Source organism: Aythya marila (genome assembly GCF_965140915.1).
Source record: "Aythya marila genome assembly, chromosome: 2".
NCBI lineage: Eukaryota > Metazoa > Chordata > Aves > Anseriformes > Anatidae > Aythya > Aythya marila.
The window spans coordinates 118,375,909-118,392,755 of NC_139043.1; positions in this window are offsets into that span (position 1 = coordinate 118,375,909).

The window sequence follows — 16,847 nt, forward strand, 5'->3', positions numbered from 1 at the left end:
AATATGGAGATTAAGAGAAAACATACCTATATATTCTAGAATTTTTCAAGAAGCAATATACATACTTTCTTCAACTGTTGAAAAGATGTTCTTAAAGCTTATTTTACGTTTTAATACTTTCTCCCACATTGAAAGTTGCATCTACCGAGCTATAACTTTGCTGTAAAGTACATGGAATAATACACTCTTCAAGAGAAGATTTGAGGTAGAAATCTGAATAGGTTTAAATATGTACTTAAATACTTCACTAGAGGGTGTTATGTCTCAGTTTCATCAGTAGCTACATCTATCATTTAACATAAATCAATATCTTTTTTAGAACCATTTAATAACTGCAAAATACAGACCAGAAACCAGCTATACTCCCTATACCTAAACCATATACTGTTTGTGTATTTGGCTTAAAGTGGAGAAAAGAGAAAAACCTTGATCTAATGTTAGTGATTTTTTGAATGTGTTTAGTTTTAATTGGGAATTAAGAAGTTTCACTTTGGCTGTAGAAAGCTTCTTGTCTTAAAGCAACAACATACTTCCTAGCTTCAAACCACAACTCAGTGCTTGCATACTCTTTCCTGCTGGATACTGTGACCAAAAACATAAGCCCTTCTTGGTATAGTAAAATCTGGTCTTTTTAGACCAGATTGCAAGGTCTTCTGTGTGTTCCTATGTTCCTCACTTTGCTTTTCGTGCAGCTGTGCGCGTTGCTACATAATTCCCCATGCTCAGGGACAATGTTGTCCTGCTAGAGATTTAGAACAGCAATGGTTTGTCTTTGTCCTCCAATTTTCTGTGTTCTTGCAAACACTGGTATACTTCTCTGTGAGTTCTCTGATACAGTTAATTTTCACAAAGTACAAGTGGCCCAAACCAAGTACAGTTCCTAAACTTGCATTGTTTCATATACATATGATGCACATGTAGCTGCATGTAGCAAAGGAGAGGCTGAAGCTGATATTGGTACTGTTCCTGTATCTGCTACAGACTGACTCTTCAAGAGAAACCCCGAGCAACTTAGGAAACTTCTGTAATTGTCTCTTTATGGCAGTTCCCTAAATCTGGAGTTCCCTCTCTCCTCCTGAATTTTGAGATGCTTTAAATAGATGTCATGGCTCTGGTCCATTTGGGAGCTTTGGTAGGTGCCTGGTAGGGTCAAAAGAGTTGATAATCATTTCCATAGATCAAACCCTGCAGAGATTCATGTATTGGAGGTCTTTCATCTCTGGTACTTCTTTGTGGTCTGTAATATTTTGCACAAATGCTTAAGTAGATTTTAAGATGCATAATTTAGCTCCATTTGTGTGCAGCCTGAGCAAGGCTGCAGGGGACAGAGCCCACCAGAAACCTGGTTCTAACTATGGCCTTTAGGCCCTTCCCTGTTACAAATGCTACCAGATGGCTTTACCAGGTGTACTCCAGGGAAATACCTTAACCCTGGTAGCAAACCCTCAGGACATTACACTTTTTGCAGTGTGCAGAAAGACATATTACTTGCATATGAAGAAACACAGTAAATCTGGACGTAGACTAAATAAAAGCAAGAAGAGTGGCAACAAGCAGACAAACTACAGTTGTCCTAGGTACACAGAAAATGGCTTTTGGAGCCTAACACACATAGCAAATGGTTTTTTAAACACTGGCAGTATCCTTTGAGACAAATATTGAAGCTAAACTGCTCTCTCCCTGCCTTCCCACTCCCTGCTTCCTTTTCGTCACTCCATGCCCATGAAGGAGTTTGGGATAGAGAGAACAGTATTAAAATTACTTCAAGATGAAATGGAAACAATCCCCAACTGCATTTTCACATTTCACTGATGTCTTCTAACTCATTTTCTATTGTTCATTGAGAAGAAAGTTTGCCAATATAAAACAGGATTTCAAACAAGAAACAAGCCAAATTTGCATATTCAGGGATAATTAGCAGGCCAGATAGCTGTGAGAAGTGATTTTGTCTTTTATTACATCTGCATATTGGTGCATGATGGTAGATTACTTTTGTTAGCCTTATATAATTTTATTGCAATGTTAATGATGTACAACCTTTTTTAAGCGGGAAAAGTTATAACCTAATATCATGTCAAGAGGGGAAGGCAGACCTAATCTAACCAATGTCTGACTGTCTTTCTGAATTAGTTGATTTAATGTTTTGTTATTTCACAGAGGCACAGAAATCACTGCCATTGAATTACTTCATGTATGCACACAGGAGATAAATGAAAGGAGTAAAGGGACAGTTCTGACTAGATAAGGTCAATCTAGGCCATTTGTGATGCCAGATTTGGTGGTTATGTGAATGGTGCACTATCAGCAATATAAGAAAACCATCATTCATACCTATCTGTAAGCATTTTCTTCTGATAGGACTAAATTTCTACATAATTCACACCAATTTCTATCCATAAATATACATGTATGTATATTTTTATATGGTGTCCCAAACACTAAGCCTGATGTCAACTGTGTTCTAACTGGAAGCGTAGCCTTGTGATCTATATTCCCTGTAAATTAATGATCTTCATTTGTCAGTAAGAATTGTCCTCTTAAACATATGGTATTTTCAGGATCCCATGAATAAGTTCAGAGCTATTTGGCACTCCTCTGAACCCCAGCATAATCTCAGTTTTAAAAGAAATTGCATATATGCTCTGTCCTGGATAGCCATTCACTCTTACTAAGCTCAGCTTTCTGAGCTCACAAGAGCCCTAGGAAACCAAGATCTTTAACTTTTTTGCATCCTAATCAAATCTTAGCTTGACCTAGGAAAATCCCACCCATTACAGATGTGTATGAATAGATTTTCCTCAGTCATTCTCAGAAATACTTGTAGATTTGCTAGAAGAATCCAGCTACAAACTTGGTTCTTCAATCCATTTTGTCACAAACCCTCATTTAATTAATCAACTTAACAAAGAACTAATATGTAAGTCATTTTGTTTGATGGCTGTAGCCTATAGCCAAACTTTTCAAAGACCTAGCATTAGATCTTTCATCTATGGCCTCCTGAAAGCTCACTGCAGCTCTAGTACCAGCCCATCTATCCATCAGTAAACCAAAGTCTTTGATGTCTGCTGTTCTGAACATGAAACCTGACTGGCAGTGGCAATTGTGTAGGACCTGCATTCAAATAATAATATGTATTTGAATAAATAATAATAATAGTCTATAATTACTAGACTCAGCTTTCAAAAAAGCAAGAGATTTAAGAGATGCATCTCCTTGTACTCATGAGCCAAGAGACAAGGATAGGAGCTAGAAGCAGAAGAGAAAAACATTTAGGAGTGGTTCTAAGGCTGTTAAAGCCCATGTTTGTAACTGTGATGTCAAGAAGTAACAGTGGAGTCAATTAAGTGACTGTAATCAAACCTTTCTCAAACCTTGTTCTAATTCCATCTTAGCTCCATGAGCAAGACAATTCTGCCAGAGAATTTCTCACATGATATTTTCCATCATCAACAATACTCATCCTAGCACCAAAGATTTTTCAGGATTGCATCACATTTGGCACTTAGCACAGACTGAGTTGTAGCATTTTCAGTATCACAATACTGAGTGATCCAAACAAGCCAGAGAAAAGTCATGAAGTATAATCTTCTGGTAGTTAGACCTATGGTTTTGAGGAATTTCACTTCCATATAAATCTTGAACTGCAACCCTAGTATCAGCTCTTAAAACTTGGCTCTAACTGTAGTTATGTCCACAAAGAACCAACTGTAAAGCAGGTGGACCTATTGATGAGAAAATGAGTGAGTAATACTGTTTATATGAGATTATCTTCAACTACAGTATGGTTCTACACTGAATTATCTGAGTGCAGATTCTCAGGTCAGAATTAGTTCTAGCATCCCTATAGGCAGCCTGCAGAGGCCTGCTCCTTTTGAGCAAATCAGTATTTCTGTTCCTTAAATTGTTTGGGTGGGGACAGATGGCTGTGACAGACTTTGTATATTCTCCTATTCACAGATTCTCCAATAGTCCATAAACCCAATCTCCAACACCCTACGATTTCAGTTCTTGACCCTAAATTGCTAGTTGTGCCAAATTTGGGAAGCAAAGTGGTTTCTGAAATATGGAAAAGTATCCAGTAGGGACCAAGCTAAGGCAATCAAATTCATTGAACAGATTATAAACCATGTTTAAAGCTATTTTTCTATGGGTTAAAATCTGGTTCATTAATAAAAGTTTTAAATGTTTGTCACTCCTTTTCCTCAGTACAGCACAAAAAGTTCTGAAAATGTTATAGCTCTGTACTGTATTGAATAGAATCAAATCCTTCATCTCAGCCAAACTTCACTTCTCTACTATTAAAAATCCTACATGCCACTTTATAGCACATGTTTATTCTATAGTGAAAATGACCACAAATCCTTAATACAGCATCAGTACTGCCTATTGAGTTTTGTATTCTTATAAATGTTCCCATAGGAAATCTGAAGGTTGGCACCAGTAGAGTGTAGTTTTAAAATATCACAGATGGGGTGGAACCCAGCATCATTTTGCTTATTACTCTGGTGATCTATCTAATGGTATTCTTTGCTGCTGAAATCTAATAAAAAAGAACATTTTTGAAATATTTTATATTGGATTAAAGCTCCTAATTGTCTCTTTCATAACCAGGGAAGGTCCATGTTAATAATTCTTTACAGTGCCATTCAAAAGAAGACATCTGTTTCAGCATACATTGTGAAACTCAAATCTGTCCAGTGCAGTTTTATTCATTTGTTACTTTCCATGAACAAATGTGACTGCACATTTATTTAAATCTTTAGAAATGTGGATGAACAAACAGAAGACAAAGTAAAGTTAAACCTGAATTGGAGGCATGCTGTTAAGGAAGAAACAGTTCCATCCACAGTAGGTGGTTGCTGCCCTTGCAATAACCCAGTGCAATAACTCTGAGATGGTCAAACTGTGCTTCTCATATTCACTGTCTCAAATGGGCAGTTCCAAAAAAAGAGTGCAAAAACCCCCACTTACTTAGTAAAAGGTCATAGGAAAAAGAGAAGAAATGCCAGACGCAGAGGCTGACCTATTCAGAATATAATCACACCTTCTTTAAAAAGACAACATCTACATTACAAAGGCTAGAGATCTTACTGCATACTCCCTGCTTCCCTAAAGCAGCTACTATGAGTAAGACTTTTGGAAATGAAGACAGTGTGGCTTAAAGTTTTAGAATTCAGCCACTGTTTCTGTTTGAATTAATAAGAGTTTATCCACTTGAGTGAGAGAATTGTATTTTTGATGTACTCATGCAGCAGCTTTCTGGGTCTGGCCTATTGCTAGAATAGAAGGCAATGCTGTTGAAGGATTTGAAGATGACATTCATGAAAATGCTGCCCTCTGTTTGCTGTAGCTCCTAGAGGGTGAGCATTTTTTATATTCTCAAGCACATTTTTAGAAAGATCACTTTTTTATGACTTTGGTTCAATTATGACTGAAACTTAATGCTTTTTGCTGCTTAGTTCCTAGGCTTTATTTACTAAGCTGAAAATGAAATTAATTCTGCCCCCCCCCCCTCCCCTTCTTGAGAACTGGAACAACTGACTAGAAGAGAAGAAATGGATCCATATAAGCAAAGGAGAAGGTGATAAAATTGGAAAAAAGGTGAAGGAATGTGCTTAAGCAACAGATCTGGAATGTGTGCACATCTTAGCCACCAAGACAGAGTGCAATGATAGGGGAGTAGGGGCTCTGTTCATGTTTTATTAGGTGACATATCTTCTCTCAGCTGAAGAGTGCAGAAGGCTGCTCTCCTGTTGTTACCCTGATGTCTGTGTCACTGAGGGGCAAGTCTGGGATCAAAATAAACCCAGAAGCATTTGAAGGATGAAGTATGTAGTTTGAAGATATATAAGCCTGAGAGCATCCCTAGTTTAAATGTAAACCTGTAAGTCTTTTTACTGTACCAGCAAAACTAAAGTCCAAAGCATTACAGACTTTTTTCCTAAGAATGACATATCAGCAGGGAAGAGTAGCAGCATGGATAGTTGGAGTAAAGAACTGCTTCTAATAGATAGTTTGTGTATCAATGCCAATCCTTATTTTTACTCAATAACATTTACAAAGAGACCCACTCTTGAATCATCAAATCTGTTTAAAGCCAGATTTGGATACCTACTCCAGAAAAGGGCATCTTCATTACAGGGCAAAATATTATGGTAATACTGCTTTAATTAGTTAGTAATTGTAAGCAGTCACTCTCATTAAGCAAAGTATTAAGCAAAGTATTTTGTAACAAAAAACAGCAATGCAAAGGTGGTGTCTCTGAAATTATAATGATTCTGTACAATTTTACAGTGCCTTCCACCCCCAAATAAATTTTGTTTTTTATGTACAGAACATTGAACCTCATAGACTATCTGGAGGAGGCATTTAGCAGGCAGCTGACCTGAAAGGCACTGCATGAGGTGAAAAGAAGAAAAGCAAAAGCTGATGTTAGCTCTTGGGGTTCCCTAATGTATCTACAGCCTTACCAGAAGGTTCAGAAAGTTGCATCTGTCAAGTGTGAAATTCTTAAGCTCCAAAAATGCCCACTTAGAGAATTAGGAAACACCTGGAGATTTTCAGCAACCAGAATGCTCTCATCTCTTCATCATATGTAATACACATAACCTATACACACTTTTCAGAAGTGTTTTATTGCCCTTTTGTTCAAATTCACATTTTACATTTTTATCACTTTGGAGGTGTGAAAGCAGTACTTGCTCTATATTAACAATATATTCAGTCATATCCAGTGGTGTGATTTTTGGCCTTTCGAAGTCAATGTTTTACACCTGAATGTGTCTATGATGGAGTTGCATCCACTCTGTCCTATATTTTTATAAATATGAAAATTAGATTACAGTGAGGGGTGAAAACAGCCTAAAATGATTAAATAACTTGTTTCTCTGATGCTTTAATTTGTAGCCTTGACCATCATCAGGGGCATAAATTAATTTATAACAGCTGTGGATGAGTATTCATGGCTGGGACCTAAGTTTTGTATTCACAGGGATGTGCTGAAAGTTAAATAAACTCATCAGAGTCACCTTAAATACACGAACATTTCTGGTGCATTTTGCAATTTTACAGCTTTGTTCCAAAAACAACATCATGAGGTTATACAATGAGACACTCAAACAGCCAAGGGACACAGAAACACTGTCAAAATCACTAGAGTGCAGTTACAGAGCACTTTATAAAGTAACATGAGTAATTGTATGTAACAATTGCCAATATCCACAAGCACTAACAATGTCTGTAGTGCAGTAGGTGAAGAATATTGTGGCAGACTTTTTAAATGATGAATATTTTCTGCAGTAGTGCTTCATTCAAAACTAGCAAGCATGACATTTCCCTGCATTTTTTCTCCTTCACCTATTGCATCTGGCCTGCACAACTGAAAGTGATTTAATTGTGAGAATTTTTGGAAAATTATAGTATTTTGAAAACTCATTGTAAACTTTTTTTTTTTTTCTTTTTTTTTTTTTTTTTTTTCTTCTTCTTCTTCTGGTATACAAATGTCTTCAGAGATTTCTTTTAGCTGACAGGTTCTCAGGTACATTGGGTATGGAATAGGCTGCTCAGTTTTGTTTCATGTAAGAAACAAACTCAGGACATGTTTTGATTAAGTGCACTTCAGCTCCCTGATAGGCAATGGTGGATTTTCCAAATAATTTTCTAAGAAAATTGGGTTAGAATAGCCTCAGTATTTAGAAGTACCACAGAGGTCTACTCACTTCCTCCAAAGAGTTTCTCAGAAACACAAGCTGCAAATTGAAGAGAAAAATGAAGAGGATACTTTTAACCAGTTAATGATCCCTAAACTGTAGAAAAGGAGAGCTGGAGATGAGTTAAATATCTACTCAGAACAAGCTAGTGTCTGTGCACTGATGTTGCATGTGGAAAATTCAGATTCATGTTTCCATTACCAAGCTAAGAAGTCAAGCATTCTACTGCAGAATTTCCTCACTAAAGGTTTGGTAACTGGTGCATTTCTACACCAATTGTCTATTTATTTTTTTTTACAGTTATATTTTCTGGCTAAACAATACTCATAAATAAATAAATCTCAGTCAGCTTTACTTGGTTCCAAAAGAGTAAACTTTATTATGAACAAGCATAAAAACATGGGGCTGGGGGGGAGGTGTTGGAGGGGGGTGGAATTAACTGTATGTGCTGGTGTTTAAAAATGCTCATGTAAATTGACCTTTGAAAAAAAAATAATAAATCTTTACATATTGAAGTGTAAATGCAGAAAGAATAGCTAGATGTTGTTCATAGTCCATTTCTTTCCTCCAGGGATAAGAGACAGAACAGCAAATAATGGTACAAATGAGAATAGAACTTTATGCTATTTGACATAAAATACACAATGGAAAACTAATCTAGTTACATCAAATAAATCTTTTAAATGCAGAGAACTCCCTCACTCCAGTGTTGTATTATGAATTCAGTAGGATAACACTTTATTTGACAGTTGGTAGCAAAACTTGAACTTGGATTATTAATAACCTTTCCACAGTCTATCATTAATGTCAGTGGGTGCGGTTTAGGAGTTTTATTTTGGCAAGTGTAATATGTTAACATATTAACTGACTGCTCGTATAGTCAGAGCAGAAATGCTAGCCAGGGAAGGCATTTCACGCCAATTCTGAAGGCACTAAAAATAAACTGCTACTTACCAACTCCGACAACTTGGTAAATGTCTGATTTCTCCAGCCTTTGAAGTGCGACATCAACACTTAGTCTAGAGTTTAAGACATTTCTTTCAGTAAGCATTTACATAGAAGAGAACAGTTTGGCTACAGGACGTTTGGAGCAGACAAATCATGTCATTGATATCTTGTCAAGTTTAACATCCTGTGAAGGCAAGTGGTGTCAGTATGCTCTGCTGAAAGAGCTGGATGGCTGTGGCAGCCTGCGGAGCTCCTATGTATTGACCTAGACTATGGAGCACAGACACAGTTATGCATATCTTGACTTATATTAAGCTATAGGATTTTTATTTTTTTTTGTACACTTGCAAATAGTACCTTTACTGGAGATTACAAATGATTACAAATGATTACAAATGTAGCTCTGTGACAAAAGCTGTGGGATTGACAATTAGTTTTGAATTAAGAATTGAGCATAAGAATTGTCTGATCCATTATAATTTCTCTGGTACTATTCTTTTTTCCGGGAGGAGTTACATCACTTTGCCCTCTTTGGGTTACTAGTCCCAATGGATTGCTCAAGGTTACCCAAGGCTCTCCTAAACTTCCAACTGCTGCTTCAAAAGGGGTAGAATCATATATGATTTTATCATATCAGCCCTCTCTCATGGACCCACTGATCATCCACCTCTCTTCTGAAGAGAGGTAAAGCTGTTAGAAGCAAGCCTTAGAAGATAAATCAGAAGTTAAAGAGTATATAAAAATATGCCCGTAAGTTGCATTGTTGAGATCATCTAGTCCCTTCCTCTGCTTTCAGACTGAGGAGTCACACCTAGGCCATCCCTGACATGCTTACATGTACTATTTTAAAAAAGCTTTTAATAAAGGGGCTCTTAAAATCACTGTGTTCCATTGCTAAAGGCTGCAGCACTACTCTAACTTTTTATTGGACTTTTTATTTTATTTTTTCTAATAGCTAGCACAAATGTCTTCTGTTCCACATTAAGATAATCACTTCTGCTCCTAACCTCACTGTATACAGAGAATATTGATCCTTGTCTTGATATGTATTACAAGAAAATAATTTTTCAGACTAAGCAATCATAATTTTTTCAACTTTTCTTTATGTTATGATTTCTAAATCTCTTACCATGCTTTGTTGCTTTGTACATAATGTACTAATTTTCTTTTCAAAAAGGATGCTATGATTGCTGAATTATCCTTGGTCTGTCCTCCAAGTTTAATTTGTTGAGTCCTTTTTAGTCCTTTTTTTTTTTTTTTTTTGACTTCCTGTCTAGTCTATTCATCTGTGCTATCTTTTCTCTAGGTTGTTTATTAAAATCTTGTTTAGACAGGTTTAAAAGCTTCACTAATGCCAAGCTAAATTAAGTCTATTACTTTCCAACAATCAAAACAGCAATTTTTCTCTCACAGGATAAAATTATACAGGCTTGACATGGTATGTCCTCAAACTGTGTGTTGGTGGTTTCTTGTCATCTTATCCTCTCCACACTTAAAGATAGATTGTTTAACAATAATAACAGCAACAATGGTTGTACTATATTCTAATGATTGTAGGCATTATTTCCTCTCATGGGGAACACCCTAAAACTGCTTTTGTTCCCTTTTCAAGATAGGTACTTTATCTGACTATCCACAGTTCCTCCCCTGTGGATTCTCTGTGCATCTCTGATAGTTAGAATGTTTCTTGTAATACTTTAATATCCTAAGTATAGAACCTCAGTACCTCTATTTAACCTAAACTTGTCTTTTCTTTAACCTAATTTCCTTTTCTGACCTGATACCTATTCCCTTGTTTAAACTAATTTTGTTAAACATCTTTTTATATTTAAACTCTTGTCTGGGTAAAATGGCATTGGATAGTTCAGTGTGCATCATATAGCTATTTTTCCGTTCAATAATGGACCTACTTTGCCCTTGTCTTTTTGTGACTTCTAAAGAACTATGCAATCTTCTTGGATATGCAATACTACATGAAATTGGAGCCAGCAGAAATCATATATGACACTTCTCTTCTGTTTAACATTTATCCTGAATTCAGAGACATGGGATAACTGTACAGAGAACAGCACAATTAGTTAAAATTTGCACTGCTGAAAGTTTCCAAAAGAGATATCATGGTGCCAAATAATAAGATGAATTTCTTCTTTTCTCTGTATAAGTGTTGCTGTACTTGGAACATGGCATTTGGTTTATAAGACTTTTTTTTTTTATTTTATTATTATTATTATTATTTCCAATGAAAAGGTAAAGACAACTAAGGACAATAAAGGCTGATTTTAAAGAATGTTTTAAATAGTTAATATGAATGTTGTATCCTGCACTGGTAACATTACTAGGCTAAATTGGTAAAGCGACAGTACAATAAATAATACATTGCAACAAATGGTGTATATCATGACAAATTTATTTTCCTTATACCATTCAATATAATCACAGATAATTTTGTCAATTTCCACAGTAGTACAATAAATCTTTCTCCCCATCCCCATGTCAGACATCACCATGCATTTTAGTTCAGAATTACATTTTAAAATGGAAAACTGAATTCTCAGATGCTAAGGGGAAATTGACTATTTTCATATATTATATACCCATTTTCAAATACACCAAGCCATATTATTGTTTTCTGATCAGATAATTAGAATTTTTTGTTTTCTGAATAACAAAGTGACAGACTGAGATTTGATTCGGATTGCAGACACTTCCCCTATCCAGAGTTTCTGTACATCTGGAATATATGTATATTATTTTCGGTGGGCAATTGGATACCCAAGGCCAATTGGATACCCAATTAAAGGAAATGATAAAATTAAATGTCAAGAACTAAATTGTGAATGAAGGAGAATAAATAATTGCCTATTATTTTAATGGCACTGGATGTTCTGAGGACAGGAAGATTTCTTATTTTCTTTAAAAGTCCTCCTAGAGATATCTGGCTGCCACATGATGAAGTTTCTGAGTTTTACATGTGGAAATGTTGCCCTTCTTATTCACTGCCAAGAGCTGGTGAGAAAACTGCCAGAAATCCATGTTTTGGCTCTTGTGCCAAGGCCTTGCCACTTCAGCGAAGCTCTCGTTGTAGTGAGGAGGCAAACCAAAACTGTTTAAATGTTAGGATTTCTTAAGTTTTGGCTCAGTGGGACATGAAAGTGTCTTTTCCCAATATTCTTCCTATAGTCTAGGAGATAAGGATACAAAGTTGCACAGAGGGCCTCTCAAAGTTCTGTGCTCAAATAGATTTCTATGGTATAAGTCCCTCATGCCATTCTGCATGGGATGCCAGCCATGTTCCAGTGTACGCCCATGGCTCTCTTCTGGTAGGCCATATAAAAATCCTGAAGAAATGTTTAAAACCCTATTGCTCGAGACAGAAAAGCTACACAGTACAAAGCATAAGGAACGAAATGGAAAGAGGCAGGTGCGATATTTTTTTTTTTTTTTCTTTCTTTCATCCCTGTGAATAATTTATCTAATAGATGTGTACATATGCCAAGTGAAATAATAATACAGTTATTTTGGAATTAGGGAAAATTCTAATTCTTAAGACTTTGAGAACTGACAAAGAAGATGACAAACAGCAAAGATTGTATTATTCTTGCATATAATGCTCACTTAAAAGTAGAAAGGGTTAATCTTATCACCCTACACATGGTTGCATTTATAAAAGATAAAAATCACAAACAAGTAATGCACAGTTACTTGTTACATATTCTTCCCATTACAGCTGACAGGTTCATTAATCATACAGTGTATTTTGCTATTAGAAGCTGTAAAGAAGATCAAATCTCTTGTAATTTTTCTTCTTCTTTTCCATTTGATAAGTGTGTTGTTTCAGTGTGCAGATAAAATATAGTGTCAGTCACAAAGAGTCCCAGGAGAATTGCAACTCTCAAGTTAGAAAATTCATTCTTATTTGCAATGTAAAATTCCATGGAAAATGCATCATTTCCTTTTTAACTTGACCATTAGATTGAGTAAAATGCATATGCCTGGTTATTCACAAAAGAAGCAATCCAGAATGAAGTGCCTGTGGATATGAGCAATGTTTAAGTAATAGAAATATTGCTTACTGCATGTTGAAAGCATTAGCTATGAATACCCCTATTCATACCATCATATTGATTCATAATTAAAGCCCTGTGAAAATTATAGAGAAAGTTGACATGTTTCACAAGCTGTTCATGGTAAATGTAGCAAATTTTACAGTTTGTTGTGACTTGCCAATAAGGAACTCTCAGGAAGAAAGATAAAGAAATGATTCTACGATATGGAGTTTTAGCAAGTGTGACTAGCACAAACGATGACCTATGCAGAAGGCATAGACCTATATTTTCAAAGAAAATTAAAATAAAATTAAACCACATCTTTTTTAGAAAGCAGTTTAACATGTTTAATGAAAAACTTTTTGGTGGATGTACAACAGTAAATTCCAGCTTATATTTGAAGTAGGAAGCTTCAAGAAATAAAAATAAGCCTCTTACCCAAAGAAAGCAAAATGTAACACTGCAGAGCTGTGTACTACTGTAAAGACAGACACTGAAGACTCAATATTCTTTTCAAAGAGGAACAATAGTAATTGTTAGTCCTTCTGCTATTTGTGACACTGTAGTATGTACATGGTCTGCTCCATGTTAAGATTTCCACTTCAGGTGCCCCACTAAACATTTAGAAAGAGACATTTTGATCTAGACTATAGCAGATGATATAATGAAGTGACTGTGCATCAAGCTGATTTTCTGCAAGATTTTCAGAAAGATCAGGGAATGTTTGAAGAACTGTGCTTTACATATCTTCACAAAGGACAGAACCAGACCTGGTAATTTTTTTCTTATGCTGTACTCTGATCCCTATAAAATCAACTTGAGCTTCCAATCAAACTGAAAAAGAAACAAATCTGAGGCCATTGATCCAGATTTCAATGGATGCTTTACCACATTAAATACAAACGAACAAACAAAAGAAAACATTACCAAGTTTAGATTTTTTTTCACATTTTCTTTCAATGGAAGTAAAAGTATTGTCCTACATAGTAGTAGAGCCTCCTCTTTTCTTGAGCATTAACATATGTACTGGGTCTGGCTGGAATGTTAGCTTTCCCGGCAGCAGCCCATACAGTGCCATACTCTGTACTTGTAGCTGGAACAGCAGTGTTATCACACCAGTGTTGTGTCTACTGCTGAGCAGCAGTGGCACATCATTTGGCATTTCTCTAACCCTCGTAGGGGGTGGGCAAAAATTGAGGAGAGAAACATCACTAGGGCAGCTGACCTAAACCAATCAAAGGGATATTCCATACCATGTGATGTCACACTCAGCAATAAAAGGTGGAAACAGGAAGAAGAGGGGAGGGGTGGGCTCTCGTTGGGAAAACGTCGGTCCTCCTCTCGAACACTGTCTACGTGTGTTGAGGCCCTGCTTCAAGGACATGGTCAATCATCACTCATTTGTGGGAAGTAGAGAGTAATTTCTTTCCTCTGGACTTCCATATAGCCTTCATTTATTTTATTTGTTTGTTTTCCTCCCTTCTTTTTATTTTTCCCTTTCCCCCTCCCTTTTTCCCCTTCCCCTTTTTATTTCCCTTTAGTTAAATTGTTTAGTTCATAATAATATTTATTTAATTATTATTATTATTTCCCTTTAATTAAATTATCCTTATCTCAACCCGTGAGTTGTTCTTTGCTTTACTTCTCCCCCTCCTCATCTAAAAGAGGGGGAGTGAGAGAGCGGTTGTGGGGTTTAGCTGCCCAGCACAGTAAAACCACCACAACATATACCCCACATACATACCTCTTCAGTCCACACACACCCTGACCCCAAGCCCCATTACAGTTTTCACACATCGCCGAGTGAAAATCCTGGACACTACTGAGGTTCAAGTTCAGATTCTTTCTACAATGACTTTTTATAGACAAAACGCAACAAAGCAGACTGATTACCTGTATACAACCCACCTAGAAACTTTGATATGCAAGCTTGGTTAAATAATTTCTTAGTTGAGTGAATGGCTTGAAGCATTTGTGGAGGAGTCTGTTCTACTTTAGAAAATGAGATGAAGTTATTGCTAGTCACCACTTCATAATAGGATCTACAGAAGTTCTATAAAACTACCTCATAAAACAGAGCTAATACTGGATAAAGCTCAGGAAGGGTGGGAAATTGTAATTTATGGAGTCACAATGAGTTAAGTGAATATTAAGTATAACACCACTGATACTGCCTGATGTTTTTCCTCTTTACATTTGGATTTATTTATTTATATACTAAAAATGTAATAGTAAATGAAATAGACATTTGTTAGTCTGAAATGGGAATATTTAAAAGAGATCTGATATTTCGGTAAAGATATCAGAGAACTTAATTGGGTATTCCAGCAGTTAACCCTGGTTGAGGAGTTAAGGCCAAATCCAGTGTGTTTTATAGGGACATATTTATAACTAAAGCTACAGTCTTACCCCAGTATTCATAGTGCTTTTGAATTAAAACTGAAATCTTGCCAGTGTGTGTAAGAATATATTTAATTTGCATTCAGTACAAATGAATATGTGCCATGCGCTCATGACAAATCAAATCAGCAGGTTTCTCAGCTAGTAACATAGGATTTTAGCTGTTGGAAGCCTGTATGTGTGGAAGACAAACCAGCCAATGATGTTTGAATGAGGGAGGTGGGAAAATGCTGTTGAGCTGAAAAAGAGGCAAAAAATTACTTCAACAGATGTGAGCAAAGTAGCATCTATAAATGTTAAGCAAAGAAGTGAAAAGTATCCAGAGGGGACATTACATGAAAGTGGTGCTACTTTATTTTTTTTTTATTTTTTTTTGTACAGCAGTAATGATACCATTGATTTCAAACAAAGAGCAAGCTGTGACAAACATCTTGAGAGTTATTCACATAAGTGGAGGCTACAAGCAGTTGAATCTATGGTAGAAAAGACAACTAAAGTATAAAAAATGAGCTTTTTTTAAGGAAAGAAGAACTAATAAATCACGGAAAAGAAGTTTACTGACTTAACAGAGGCTTTTTGCACTGCTAATGCTTCATTTCATGTTCTGCACAGCCCTGCTACGAAAAGCTACTTGAAAGCTCCATGGGAAAAACACACCTTATGCTGGTGCTATGACGTGTTTAGCTCAGCTGGGAAAAACAAACAAACAAACAAACAAACAAACAAACTAACTAACTAACTAACTAACTAACAAAAGCACCTTATTACCTTACTAAAGCTTCTTGAAAATCATGTGAAACAGTGTTTCTCCACTTGACATTTTCAAAAAAAAAAAAGAACAAAACCACAGCATAATGATGGTCTTTTTCTCCCAGGACATTTCTCGTGTACAATCAAATAAAAGTGAAGGTTTTATTAAATTAAACATGGCTTACATACTTTATTATCATGTGTTTGTGTGCATGGAAAAAATATAAATACATTTTCTAGTTTTCCTCTCCCCGTCATTCTGGAGAACATTTGCTGAAATTTATAACCTAAATGACATGAAAGAACTGTTAGGGGACTGTCAGGGAATTTGTGTGTTGTAGTCACAAATGCTGATACCTCTGTGTTCATCAGCACCTTTCATAGAAGTACTATCTTAGTCCTGCCTGTGGGAACAGAGTTATAGCTTTGGCAAGAAAGTCTCGATCTTAAATCACTTCTATTAGGCTTTTCTTTTCAGAAAGTATCAAACCAGGGGTACATGAGAAACCTGAAATTTGAGACCTTTTTTTTTTTTTTTTTTTGTTGGCCAGCAATAATGTAATGGGTTATGTTGAGTAGTTTGAACACAACCAAGCCAAATATGATTTGTATCCATTGTTTTGAATATAATTCCCATTTTAAAGGCAATGCATTCATAAGGATGAAGTTCACTGTGATCTCTGATGAGATACTTAAACACTGAGATTGTTTTCCATTTTTTACTATTATTGCTTTGAGAAATCTGCTTGTGTCTACTATCACTGTAATGTCTTTTTCTTACCAGGATGCCTCTCAGTATGTCAAAACAACAAAACAGGAAAGACAACCTCAGTAAAGTTTCTTTGCAGATCAAAGCGCATGTGCTGACTATATTCTCCCTGCTAAATACATTTATAGTTACTATTTTCTGTAGCTATTTTAATTGTACTTGTTAGCACCATTGCCATTACTAACATATACTTTGCTGCTAAGATCACTATTTTCTATCTGAAGT